Source organism: Pleurodeles waltl, chromosome 4_1 (genome assembly GCF_031143425.1).
Source record: "Pleurodeles waltl isolate 20211129_DDA chromosome 4_1, aPleWal1.hap1.20221129, whole genome shotgun sequence".
Classification (NCBI taxonomy): domain Eukaryota; kingdom Metazoa; phylum Chordata; class Amphibia; order Caudata; family Salamandridae; genus Pleurodeles; species Pleurodeles waltl.
In genome coordinates this window covers 75,930,872-75,943,889 of record NC_090442.1, presented here as the reverse complement: position 1 = coordinate 75,943,889, position 13,018 = coordinate 75,930,872, and the positions used below count along the sequence as shown (strand labels likewise).

Genomic DNA, 13,018 nt, shown 5'->3' with positions numbered 1-13,018 from the left:
AAAAAAATTCTCTGTTACTTATTTCAATTTCTGGAGATTTCTTGAAAGTATGTCACAGAAAAACCACTAATTAAAAAGAGTTTTAGGTTTTATCTGCGTCCGTAAGAGGGTTGTGTGAAAGGACCAGCAGCCGGTCTCCATAGCAGTCCCTGTGATTAGTGAAGCAAGAGTAAGCTTGAGAGTGAATTGGCACCCTTGGCCTAGGACCTGCTGTCATGCTATGTATTTTGGTGTGAATAGTGAAGCATCAGGTGTGTTGAGTGTGTCCATCAGCTTGTAGCCAGGGGCATGAGTCAGGCTGTGTCCCAGACCCTGTGACTAATAAATCAGCAGGTGGTATAGAGAGCCTATAAAAGAGGAAGCTGTTCTGATGAGATCCACAGCAGCAGTTTCTAGTCCATCCACTTCCAGATAGTATAACAAGGGGGTATAGCTCAGTGGTAGAGCATTTGACTGCAGATCAAGAGGTCCCTAGTTCAAATCCGGGTGCCCCCTTAATACTTTAAAGAAGCTGTCAATTTCTTTCTGTATCGCTTTTTTCAATTCTTGGGGATTTTTTGAAAGTATGTCACACTAAAACGACTAATTAAGCAAAATAGCTCAAAGTTTTATGTGCATCCTTATGACTCTTGTTGAAAATTAACAGTTTTCACACTCACACCCAGTAACTGCACCATGGATCAATCTGGGTGCTCCCTTCACACATGAAAGAAGCTTTCAATTTCTTTCTATATCACTTTCTACAATTCTTGGGGATTTATTGAAAGTATTTCACACTAAAACGACTATTTAAACAAAATAGCTCAAAGTTTTATGTGCATCCTTAAGACTGTTGTGCGAAAATTAACAGTTTTCACACTCACGCCCAGTAACTGCACCATGGATCAATTCGAGTAAAACAAGAGTTCGTACATTGGCACACAGGGAAAAATTGAAATTTGTGTACACAGCATGATACTGTGTACTTTAATACATCTTTCTACATTTTGTAGTGTGCAGCACACAGATAATGTTTTACGGCATGGATTTATTAACAAGCATTGCTTCTAATAATTGAGCATATAGCAGAAATTGCAGGTGCAAAGAAAAAATACATAGGTAAACAAATCACAAGTTTCTAAATTCCACTGTATTTACCACAGCACAGCTGATTTGTTGTGCTTTAAGAAACACTGTGTGCCTGTACAGCAGCAAAGATGTGAGTGTGTTGACACTGTATGCCCGTAATGCTTTCACAAATGTCGTTATACTGTAACAGAAGTCTCTGCAGTTTTAGAACTGAGTTTGGACAGTAGCATGTGTGCTTACTGATAGTAATATGTGTAAGAAACAAATGCCTGCATGCTGTTACTTGTGTCTTTCTCCAGTAGCACACCTATTTACTGTAATTAGTATGTAAGGTAACGTCGGCTAGACAAAACTGGACCCAAATGCTGGTACACTGTTACTGGCCTGTGTACTGTTTCCAGTGTGTTTCACTAGTATCACGCCAGCTTACCGTTACTAGAATGTACAGTAAGACTGGTCCAATATGTATACCATATCAAATTGTTTTACCATAAAACAAAGATATAGCATTGTTAAAGACATTACCACGTGAGGGACACAGAAATTGCATTTTAAAAGACATCTATGTGAACTTGCATCGATTAGAAGAGATAGTGACTGTGTGAGAGTTGTATGGTACTGCTAACCAAAGCACTGTTAAAAAGAAGTCTTTCCTCACTAGAGTTGTGTTCTGTCAATGTCTGAGGCAGTTGATTTTTAAATGAGCTAGGAGGCTTAGACTGGCTGAGTCACTGACAGCTTTGCACACTTACTGCAGAGAGTGAGCAGACGAGAGACTAAGACTGAAATTTAGGGCACAGAGTGATTGCAGAAGAGAGTAAGACTCACTCTCACTTCCAGCATGGTGAGTAGACAAGAGAGTAAGCTAGTCCCACAGCTGGAATCCCAGAGTAGGTATAACTCAGTGCTAGTCAGAGTCCATGGTATTATATGTGACGTCTGCACTCTACAGCCTGCTGCTCGCAGTAATAAGGTGTGTGTGAAAGCATATTTCAGGAAAAGAGGATGTGTATAGCTCAGCAGTAAAGTATGTGACTGCAGATCAAGAGGTCCCCAGTTCAAGTCTTGCTTCCCACTTCTCCTTTTAAGGAACAAAAAAAAAATTCTCTGTTACTTATTTCAATTTCTGGAGATTTCTGGAAAGTATGTCACAGAAAAACCACTAATTAAAAAGAGTTTTAGGTTTTATCTGCGTCCGTAAGAGGGTTGTGTGAAAGGACCAGCAGCCGGTCTCCATAGCAGTCCCTGTGACTAGTGAAGCAAGAGTAAGCTTGAGAGTGAATTGGCACCCTTGGCCTAGGACCTGCTGTCATGCTATGTATTTTGGTGTGAATAGTGAAGCATCAGGTGTGTTGAGTGTGTCCATCAGCTTGTAGCCAGGGGCATGAGTCAGGCTGTGTCCCAGACCCTGTGACTAATAAATCAGCCGGTGGTATAGAGAGCCTATAAAAGAGGAAGCCGTTCTGATGAGATCCACAGCAGCAGTTTCTAGTCCATCCACTTCCAAATAGTACAACAAGGGGGTATAGCTCAGTGGTAGAGCATTTGACTGCAGATCAAAAGGTCTCTGGTTCAAATCCGGGTGCCCCCTTAATACTTTAAAGAAGCTGTCAATTTCTTTCTGTATCGCTTTTTTCAATTCTTGGGGATTTTTTGAAAGTATGTCACACTAAAACGACTAATTAAGCAAAATAGCTCAAAGTTTTATGTGCATCCTTATGACTCGTTGAAAATTAACAGTTTTCACACTCACACCCAGTAACTGCACCATGGATCAATCTGGGTGCCCCCTTCACACATGAAAGAAGCTTTCAATTTCTTTCTATATCACTTTCTACAATTCTTGGGGATTTATTGAAAGTATTTCACACTAAAACGACGATTTAAACAAAATAGCTCAAAGTTTTATGTGCATCCTTAAGACTGTTGTGCGAATATTAACAGTTTTCACACTCACGCCCAGTAACTGCACCATGGATCAATTCGAGTAAAACAAGAGTTCGTACATTGGCACACAGGGACAAATTGAAATTTGTGTACACAGCATGATACTGTGTACTTTAATACATCTTTCTACATTCTGTAGTGTGCAGCACACAGATAATGTTTTACGGCATGGATTTATTAACAAGCATTGCTTCTAATAATTGAGCATATAGCAGAAATTGCAGGTGCAAAGAAAAAATACATAGGTAAACAAATCACAAGTTTCTAAATTCCACTGTATTTACCACAGCACAGCTGATTTGTTGTGCTTTAAGAAACACTGTGTGCCTGTACAGCAGCAAAGATGTGAGTGTGTGGACACTGTATGCCCGTAATGCTTTCACAAATGTCCTTATACTGTAACAGAAGTCTCTGCAGTTTTAGAACTGAGTTTGGACAGTAGCATGTGTGCTTACTGATAGTAATATGTGTAAGAAACAAATGCCTGCATGCTGTTACTTGTGTCTTTCTCCAGTAGCACACCTATTTACTGTAATTAGTATGTAAGGTAACGTCGGCTAGACAAAACTCGACCCAAATGCTGGTACACTGTGACTGGCCTGTGTACTGTTTCTAGTGTGTTTCACTAGTATCACGCCAGCTTACCGTTACTAGAATGTACAGTAAGACTGGTCCAATATGTATACCATATCAAATTGTTTTACCATAAAGAAAGATATAGCATTGTTAAAGACATTACCACGTGAGGGACACAGAAATTGCATTTTAAAAGACATCTATGTGAACTTGCATCGATTAGAAGAGATAGTGACTGTGTGAGAGTTGTATGGTACTGCTAACCAAAGCACTGTTAAAAAGAAGTCTTTCCTCACTAGAGTTGTGTTCTGTCAATGTCTGAGGCAGTGTATTTTTAAATGAGCTAGGAGGCTTAGACTGGCTGAGTCACTGACAGCTTTGCACACTTACTGCAGAGAGTGAGCAGACGAGAGACTAAGACTGAAATTTAGGGCACAGAGTGATTGCAGAAGAGTGTAAGACTCACTCTCACTTCCAGCATGGTGAGTAGACAAGAGAGTAAGCTAGTCCCACAGCTGGAATCCCAGAGTAGGTATAACTCAGTGCTAGTCAGAATCCATGGTATTATATGTGACGTCTGCACTCTACAGCCTGCTGCTCGCAGTAATAAGGTGTGTGTGAAGGCATATTTCAGGAAAAGAGGATGTGTATAGCTCAGCAGTAAAGTATGTGACTGCAGATCAAGAGGTCCCCAGTTCAAGTCTTGCTTCCCACTTCTCCTTTTAAGGAACAAAAAAAAAAATTCTCTGTTACCTATTTCAATTTCTGGAGATTTCTTGAAAGTATGTCACAGAAAAACCACTAATTAAAAAGAGTTTTAGGTTTTATCTGCGTCCGTAAGAGGGTTGTGTGAAAGGACCAGCAGCCGGTCTCCATAGCAGTCCCTGTGACTAGTGAAGCAAGAGTAAGCTTGAGAGTGAATTGGCACCCTTGGCCTAGGACCTGCTGTCATGCTATGTATTTTGGTGTGAATAGTGAAGCATCAGGTGTGTTGAGTGTGTCCATCAGCTTGTAGCCAGGGGCATGAGTCAGGCTGTGTCCCAGACCGTGTGACTAATAAATCAGCAGGTGGTATAGAGAGCCTATAAAAGAGGAAGCCGTTCTGATGAGATCCACAGCAGCAGTTTCTAGTCCATCCACTTCCAGATAGTACAACAAGGGGGTATAGCTCAGTGGTAGAGCATTTGACTGCAGATCAAGAGGTCTCTGGTTCAAATCCGGGTGCCCCCTTAATACTTTAAAGAAGCTGTCAATTTCTTTCTGTATCGCTTTTTTCAATTCTTGGGGATTTTTTTAAAGTATGTCACACTAAAACGACTAATTAAGCAAAATAGCTCAAAGTTTTATGTGCATCCTTATGACTCGTTGAAAATTAACAGTTTTCACACTCACACCCAGTAACTGCACCATGGATCAATCTGGGTGCCCCCTTCACACATGAAAGAAGCTTTCAATTTCTTTCTATATCACTTTCTACAATTCTTGGGGATTTATTGAAAGTATTTCACACTAAAACGACGATTTAAACAAAATAGCTCAAAGTTTTATGTGCATCCTTAAGACTGTTGTGCGAATATTAACAGTTTTCACACTCACGCCTAGTAACTGCACCATGGATCAATTCGAGTAAAACAAGAGTTCGTACATTGGCACACAGGGACAAATTGAAATTTGTGTACACAGCATGATACTGTGTACTTTAATACATCTTTCTACATTCTGTAGTGTGCAGCACACAGATAATGTTTTACGGCATGGATTTATTAACAAGCATTGCTTCTAATAATTGAGCATATAGCAGAAATTGCAGGTGCAAAGAAAAAATACATAGGTAAACAAATCACAAGTTTCTAAATTCCACTGTATTTACCACAGCACAGCTGATTTGTTGTGCTTTAAGAAACACTGTGTGCCTGTACAGCAGCAAAGATGTGAGTGTGTGGACACTGTATGCCCGTAATGCTTTCACAAATGTCCTTATACTGTAACAGAAGTCTCTGCAGTTTTAGAACTGAGTTTGGACAGTAGCATGTGTGCTTACTGATAGTAATATGTGTAAGAAACAAATGCCTGCATGCTGTTACTTGTGTCTTTCTCCAGTAGCACACCTATTTACTGTAATTAGTATGTAAGGTAACGTCGGCTAGACAAAACTGGACCCAAATGCTGGTACACTGTGACTGGCCTGTGTACTGTTTCCAGTGTGTTTCACTAGTATCACGCCAGCTTACCGTTACTAGAATGTACAGTAAGACTGGTCCAATATGTATACCATATCAAATTGTTTTACCATAAAACAAAGATATAGCATTGTTAAAGACATTACCACGTGAGGGACACAGAAATTGCATTTTAAAAGACATCTATGTGAACTTGCATCGATTAGAAGAGATAGTGACTGTGTGAGAGTTGTATGGTACTGCTAACCAAAGCACTGTTAAAAAGAAGTCTTTCCTCACTAGAGTTGTGTTCTGTCAATGTCTGAGGCAGTGTATTTTTAAATGAGCTAGGAGGCTTAGACTGGCTGAGTCACTGACAGCTTTGCACACTTACTGCAGAGAGTGAGCAGACGAGAGACTAAGACTGAAATTTAGGGCACAGAGTGATTGCAGAAGAGTGTAAGACTCACTCTCACTTCCAGCATGGTGAGTAGACAAGAGAGTAAGCTAGTCCCACAGCTGGAATCCCAGAGTAGGTATAACTCAGTGCTAGTCAGAATCCATGGTATTATATGTGACGTCTGCACTCTACAGCCTGCTGCTCGCAGTAATAAGGTGTGTGTGAAGGCATATTTCAGGAAAAGAGGATGTGTATAGCTCAGCAGTAAAGTATGTGACTGCAGATCAAGAGGTCCCCAGTTCAAGTCTTGCTTCCCACTTCTCCTTTTAAGGAACAAAAAAAAAATTATCTGTTACTTATTTCAATTTCTGGAGATTTCTTGAAAGTATGTCACAGAAAAACCACTAATTAAAAAGAGTTTTAGGTTTTATCTGCGTCCGTAAGAGGGTTGTGTGAAAGGACCAGCAGCCGGTATCCATAGCAGTCCCTGTGACTAGTGAAGCAAGAGTAAGCTTGAGAGTGAATTGGCACCCTTGGCCTAGGACCTGCTGTCATGCTATGTATTTTGGTGTGAATAGTGAAGCATCAGGTGTGTTGAGTGTGTCCATCAGCTTGTAGCCAGGGGCATGAGTCAGGCTGTGTCCCAGACCCTGTGACTAATAAATCAGCAGGTGGTATAGAGAGCCTATAAAAGAGGAAGCTGTTCTGATGAGATCCACAGCAGCAGTTTCTAGTCCATCCACTTCCAGATAGTATAACAAGGGGGTATAGCTCAGTGGTAGAGCATTTGACTGCAGATCAAGAGGTCCCTAGTTCAAATCCGGGTGCCCCCTTAATACTTTAAAGAAGCTGTCAATTTCTTTCTGTATCGCTTTTTTCAATTCTTGGGGATTTTTTGAAAGTATGTCACACTAAAACGACTAATTAAGCAAAATAGCTCAAAGTTTTATGTGCATCCTTATGACTCTTGTTGAAAATTAACAGTTTTCACACTCACACCCAGTAACTGCACCATGGATCAATCTGGGTGCTCCCTTCACACATGAAAGAAGCTTTCAATTTCTTTCTATATCACTTTCTACAATTCTTGGGGATTTATTGAAAGTATTTCACACTAAAACGACTATTTAAACAAAATAGCTCAAAGTTTTATGTGCATCCTTAAGACTGTTGTGCGAAAATTAACAGTTTTCACACTCACGCCCAGTAACTGCACCATGGATCAATTCGAGTAAAACAAGAGTTCGTACATTGGCACACAGGGAAAAATTGAAATTTGTGTACACAGCATGATACTGTGTACTTTAATACATCTTTCTACATTCTGTAGTGTGCAGCACACAGATAATGTTTTACGGCATGGATTTATTAACAAGCATTGCTTCTAATAATTGAGCATATAGCAGAAATTGCAGGTGCAAAGAAAAAATACATAGGTAAACAAATCACAAGTTTCTAAATTCCACTGTATTTACCACAGCACAGCTGATTTGTTGTGCTTTAAGAAACACTGTGTGCCTGTACAGCAGCAAAGATGTGAGTGTGTTGACACTGTATGCCCGTAATGCTTTCACAAATGTCGTTATACTGTAACAGAAGTCTCTGCAGTTTTAGAACTGAGTTTGGACAGTAGCATGTGTGCTTACTGATAGTAATATGTGTAAGAAACAAATGCCTGCATGCTGTTACTTGTGTCTTTCTCCAGTAGCACACCTATTTACTGTAATTAGTATGTAAGGTAACGTCGGCTAGACAAAACTGGACCCAAATGCTGGTACACTGTTACTGGCCTGTGTACTGTTTCCAGTGTGTTTCACTAGTATCACGCCAGCTTACCGTTACTAGAATGTACAGTAAGACTGGTCCAATATGTATACCATATCAAATTGTTTTACCATAAAACAAAGATATAGCATTGTTAAAGACATTACCACGTGAGGGACACAGAAATTGCATTTTAAAAGACATCTATGTGAACTTGCATCGATTAGAAGAGATAGTGACTGTGTGAGAGTTGTATGGTACTGCTAACCAAAGCACTGTTAAAAAGAAGTCTTTCCTCACTAGAGTTGTGTTCTGTCAATGTCTGAGGCAGTTGATTTTTAAATGAGCTAGGAGGCTTAGACTGGCTGAGTCACTGACAGCTTTGCACACTTACTGCAGAGAGTGAGCAGACGAGAGACTAAGACTGAAATTTAGGGCACAGAGTGATTGCAGAAGAGAGTAAGACTCACTCTCACTTCCAGCATGGTGAGTAGACAAGAGAGTAAGCTAGTCCCACAGCTGGAATCCCAGAGTAGGTATAACTCAGTGCTAGTCAGAGTCCATGGTATTATATGTGACGTCTGCACTCTACAGCCTGCTGCTCGCAGTAATAAGGTGTGTGTGAAAGCATATTTCAGGAAAAGAGGATGTGTATAGCTCAGCAGTAAAGTATGTGACTGCAGATCAAGAGGTCCCCAGTTCAAGTCTTGCTTCCCACTTCTCCTTTTAAGGAACAAAAAAAAAATTCTCTGTTACTTATTTCAATTTCTGGAGATTTCTGGAAAGTATGTCACAGAAAAACCACTAATTAAAAAGAGTTTTAGGTTTTATCTGCGTCCGTAAGAGGGTTGTGTGAAAGGACCAGCAGCCGGTCTCCATAGCAGTCCCTGTGACTAGTGAAGCAAGAGTAAGCTTGAGAGTGAATTGGCACCCTTGGCCTAGGACCTGCTGTCATGCTATGTATTTTGGTGTGAATAGTGAAGCATCAGGTGTGTTGAGTGTGTCCATCAGCTTGTAGCCAGGGGCATGAGTCAGGCTGTGTCCCAGACCCTGTGACTAATAAATCAGCCGGTGGTATAGAGAGCCTATAAAAGAGGAAGCCGTTCTGATGAGATCCACAGCAGCAGTTTCTAGTCCATCCACTTCCAAATAGTACAACAAGGGGGTATAGCTCAGTGGTAGAGCATTTGACTGCAGATCAAAAGGTCTCTGGTTCAAATCCGGGTGCCCCCTTAATACTTTAAAGAAGCTGTCAATTTCTTTCTGTATCGCTTTTTTCAATTCTTGGGGATTTTTTGAAAGTATGTCACACTAAAACGACTAATTAAGCAAAATAGCTCAAAGTTTTATGTGCATCCTTATGACTCGTTGAAAATTAACAGTTTTCACACTCACACCCAGTAACTGCACCATGGATCAATCTGGGTGCCCCCTTCACACATGAAAGAAGCTTTCAATTTCTTTCTATATCACTTTCTACAATTCTTGGGGATTTATTGAAAGTATTTCACACTAAAACGACGATTTAAACAAAATAGCTCAAAGTTTTATGTGCATCCTTAAGACTGTTGTGCGAATATTAACAGTTTTCACACTCACGCCCAGTAACTGCACCATGGATCAATTCGAGTAAAACAAGAGTTCGTACATTGGCACACAGGGACAAATTGAAATTTGTGTACACAGCATGATACTGTGTACTTTAATACATCTTTCTACATTCTGTAGTGTGCAGCACACAGATAATGTTTTACGGCATGGATTTATTAACAAGCATTGCTTCTAATAATTGAGCATATAGCAGAAATTGCAGGTGCAAAGAAAAAATACATAGGTAAACAAATCACAAGTTTCTAAATTCCACTGTATTTACCACAGCACAGCTGATTTGTTGTGCTTTAAGAAACACTGTGTGCCTGTACAGCAGCAAAGATGTGAGTGTGTGGACACTGTATGCCCGTAATGCTTTCACAAATGTCCTTATACTGTAACAGAAGTCTCTGCAGTTTTAGAACTGAGTTTGGACAGTAGCATGTGTGCTTACTGATAGTAATATGTGTAAGAAACAAATGCCTGCATGCTGTTACTTGTGTCTTTCTCCAGTAGCACACCTATTTACTGTAATTAGTATGTAAGGTAACGTCGGCTAGACAAAACTCGACCCAAATGCTGGTACACTGTGACTGGCCTGTGTACTGTTTCTAGTGTGTTTCACTAGTATCACGCCAGCTTACCGTTACTAGAATGTACAGTAAGACTGGTCCAATATGTATACCATATCAAATTGTTTTACCATAAAGAAAGATATAGCATTGTTAAAGACATTACCACGTGAGGGACACAGAAATTGCATTTTAAAAGACATCTATGTGAACTTGCATCGATTAGAAGAGATAGTGACTGTGTGAGAGTTGTATGGTACTGCTAACCAAAGCACTGTTAAAAAGAAGTCTTTCCTCACTAGAGTTGTGTTCTGTCAATGTCTGAGGCAGTGTATTTTTAAATGAGCTAGGAGGCTTAGACTGGCTGAGTCACTGACAGCTTTGCACACTTACTGCAGAGAGTGAGCAGACGAGAGACTAAGACTGAAATTTAGGGCACAGAGTGATTGCAGAAGAGTGTAAGACTCACTCTCACTTCCAGCATGGTGAGTAGACAAGAGAGTAAGCTAGTCCCACAGCTGGAATCCCAGAGTAGGTATAACTCAGTGCTAGTCAGAATCCATGGTATTATATGTGACGTCTGCACTCTACAGCCTGCTGCTCGCAGTAATAAGGTGTGTGTGAAGGCATATTTCAGGAAAAGAGGATGTGTATAGCTCAGCAGTAAAGTATGTGACTGCAGATCAAGAGGTCCCCAGTTCAAGTCTTGCTTCCCACTTCTCCTTTTAAGGAACAAAAAAAAAAATTCTCTGTTACCTATTTCAATTTCTGGAGATTTCTTGAAAGTATGTCACAGAAAAACCACTAATTAAAAAGAGTTTTAGGTTTTATCTGCGTCCGTAAGAGGGTTGTGTGAAAGGACCAGCAGCCGGTCTCCATAGCAGTCCCTGTGACTAGTGAAGCAAGAGTAAGCTTGAGAGTGAATTGGCACCCTTGGCCTAGGACCTGCTGTCATGCTATGTATTTTGGTGTGAATAGTGAAGCATCAGGTGTGTTGAGTGTGTCCATCAGCTTGTAGCCAGGGGCATGAGTCAGGCTGTGTCCCAGACCGTGTGACTAATAAATCAGCAGGTGGTATAGAGAGCCTATAAAAGAGGAAGCCGTTCTGATGAGATCCACAGCAGCAGTTTCTAGTCCATCCACTTCCAGATAGTACAACAAGGGGGTATAGCTCAGTGGTAGAGCATTTGACTGCAGATCAAGAGGTCTCTGGTTCAAATCCGGGTGCCCCCTTAATACTTTAAAGAAGCTGTCAATTTCTTTCTGTATCGCTTTTTTCAATTCTTGGGGATTTTTTTAAAGTATGTCACACTAAAACGACTAATTAAGCAAAATAGCTCAAAGTTTTATGTGCATCCTTATGACTCGTTGAAAATTAACAGTTTTCACACTCACACCCAGTAACTGCACCATGGATCAATCTGGGTGCCCCCTTCACACATGAAAGAAGCTTTCAATTTCTTTCTATATCACTTTCTACAATTCTTGGGGATTTATTGAAAGTATTTCACACTAAAACGACGATTTAAACAAAATAGCTCAAAGTTTTATGTGCATCCTTAAGACTGTTGTGCGAATATTAACAGTTTTCACACTCACGCCTAGTAACTGCACCATGGATCAATTCGAGTAAAACAAGAGTTCGTACATTGGCACACAGGGACAAATTGAAATTTGTGTACACAGCATGATACTGTGTACTTTAATACATCTTTCTACATTCTGTAGTGTGCAGCACACAGATAATGTTTTACGGCATGGATTTATTAACAAGCATTGCTTCTAATAATTGAGCATATAGCAGAAATTGCAGGTGCAAAGAAAAAATACATAGGTAAACAAATCACAAGTTTCTAAATTCCACTGTATTTACCACAGCACAGCTGATTTGTTGTGCTTTAAGAAACACTGTGTGCCTGTACAGCAGCAAAGATGTGAGTGTGTGGACACTGTATGCCCGTAATGCTTTCACAAATGTCCTTATACTGTAACAGAAGTCTCTGCAGTTTTAGAACTGAGTTTGGACAGTAGCATGTGTGCTTACTGATAGTAATATGTGTAAGAAACAAATGCCTGCATGCTGTTACTTGTGTCTTTCTCCAGTAGCACACCTATTTACTGTAATTAGTATGTAAGGTAACGTCGGCTAGACAAAACTGGACCCAAATGCTGGTACACTGTGACTGGCCTGTGTACTGTTTCCAGTGTGTTTCACTAGTATCACGCCAGCTTACCGTTACTAGAATGTACAGTAAGACTGGTCCAATATGTATACCATATCAAATTGTTTTACCATAAAACAAAGATATAGCATTGTTAAAGACATTACCACGTGAGGGACACAGAAATTGCATTTTAAAAGACATCTATGTGAACTTGCATCGATTAGAAGAGATAGTGACTGTGTGAGAGTTGTATGGTACTGCTAACCAAAGCACTGTTAAAAAGAAGTCTTTCCTCACTAGAGTTGTGTTCTGTCAATGTCTGAGGCAGTGTATTTTTAAATGAGCTAGGAGGCTTAGACTGGCTGAGTCACTGACAGCTTTGCACACTTACTGCAGAGAGTGAGCAGACGAGAGACTAAGACTGAAATTTAGGGCACAGAGTGATTGCAGAAGAGTGTAAGACTCACTCTCACTTCCAGCATGGTGAGTAGACAAGAGAGTAAGCTAGTCCCACAGCTGGAATCCCAGAGTAGGTATAACTCAGTGCTAGTCAGAATCCATGGTATTATATGTGACGTCTGCACTCTACAGCCTGCTGCTCGCAGTAATAAGGTGTGTGTGAAGGCATATTTCAGGAAAAGAGGATGTGTATAGCTCAGCAGTAAAGTATGTGACTGCAGATCAAGAGGTCCCCAGTTCAAGTCTTGCTTCCCACTTCTCCTTTTAAGGAACAAAAAAAAAATTATCTGTTACTTATTTCAATTTCTGGAGATTTCT

The 13,018-nt window shown here is 40.3% G+C and overlaps 6 non-coding genes across 6 annotated transcripts; all 6 read left to right on the top strand.

Annotated features, from left to right (window-relative positions):
• Positions 1-423: 423 nt before the first annotated feature.
• On the top strand, positions 424-495 carry TRNAC-GCA (transfer RNA cysteine (anticodon GCA)). Its single transcript has one exon. It is a non-coding gene; the product is annotated as a tRNA-Cys (tRNA).
• Positions 496-2,587: 2,092 nt separating this feature from the next.
• TRNAC-GCA (transfer RNA cysteine (anticodon GCA)) lies at positions 2,588-2,659 on the top strand. The gene has a single exon. It is a non-coding gene; the product is annotated as a tRNA-Cys (tRNA).
• A 2,090-nt stretch (positions 2,660-4,749) lies between these two features.
• Positions 4,750-4,821, top strand: TRNAC-GCA (transfer RNA cysteine (anticodon GCA)). Its single transcript has one exon. It is a non-coding gene; the product is annotated as a tRNA-Cys (tRNA).
• Positions 4,822-6,911: 2,090 nt separating this feature from the next.
• Positions 6,912-6,983, top strand: TRNAC-GCA (transfer RNA cysteine (anticodon GCA)). Its single transcript has one exon. It is a non-coding gene; the product is annotated as a tRNA-Cys (tRNA).
• Positions 6,984-9,075: 2,092 nt separating this feature from the next.
• TRNAC-GCA (transfer RNA cysteine (anticodon GCA)) lies at positions 9,076-9,147 on the top strand. Its single transcript has one exon. It is a non-coding gene; the product is annotated as a tRNA-Cys (tRNA).
• A 2,090-nt stretch (positions 9,148-11,237) lies between these two features.
• TRNAC-GCA (transfer RNA cysteine (anticodon GCA)) lies at positions 11,238-11,309 on the top strand. The gene has a single exon. It is a non-coding gene; the product is annotated as a tRNA-Cys (tRNA).
• Positions 11,310-13,018: the final 1,709 nt, after the last annotated feature.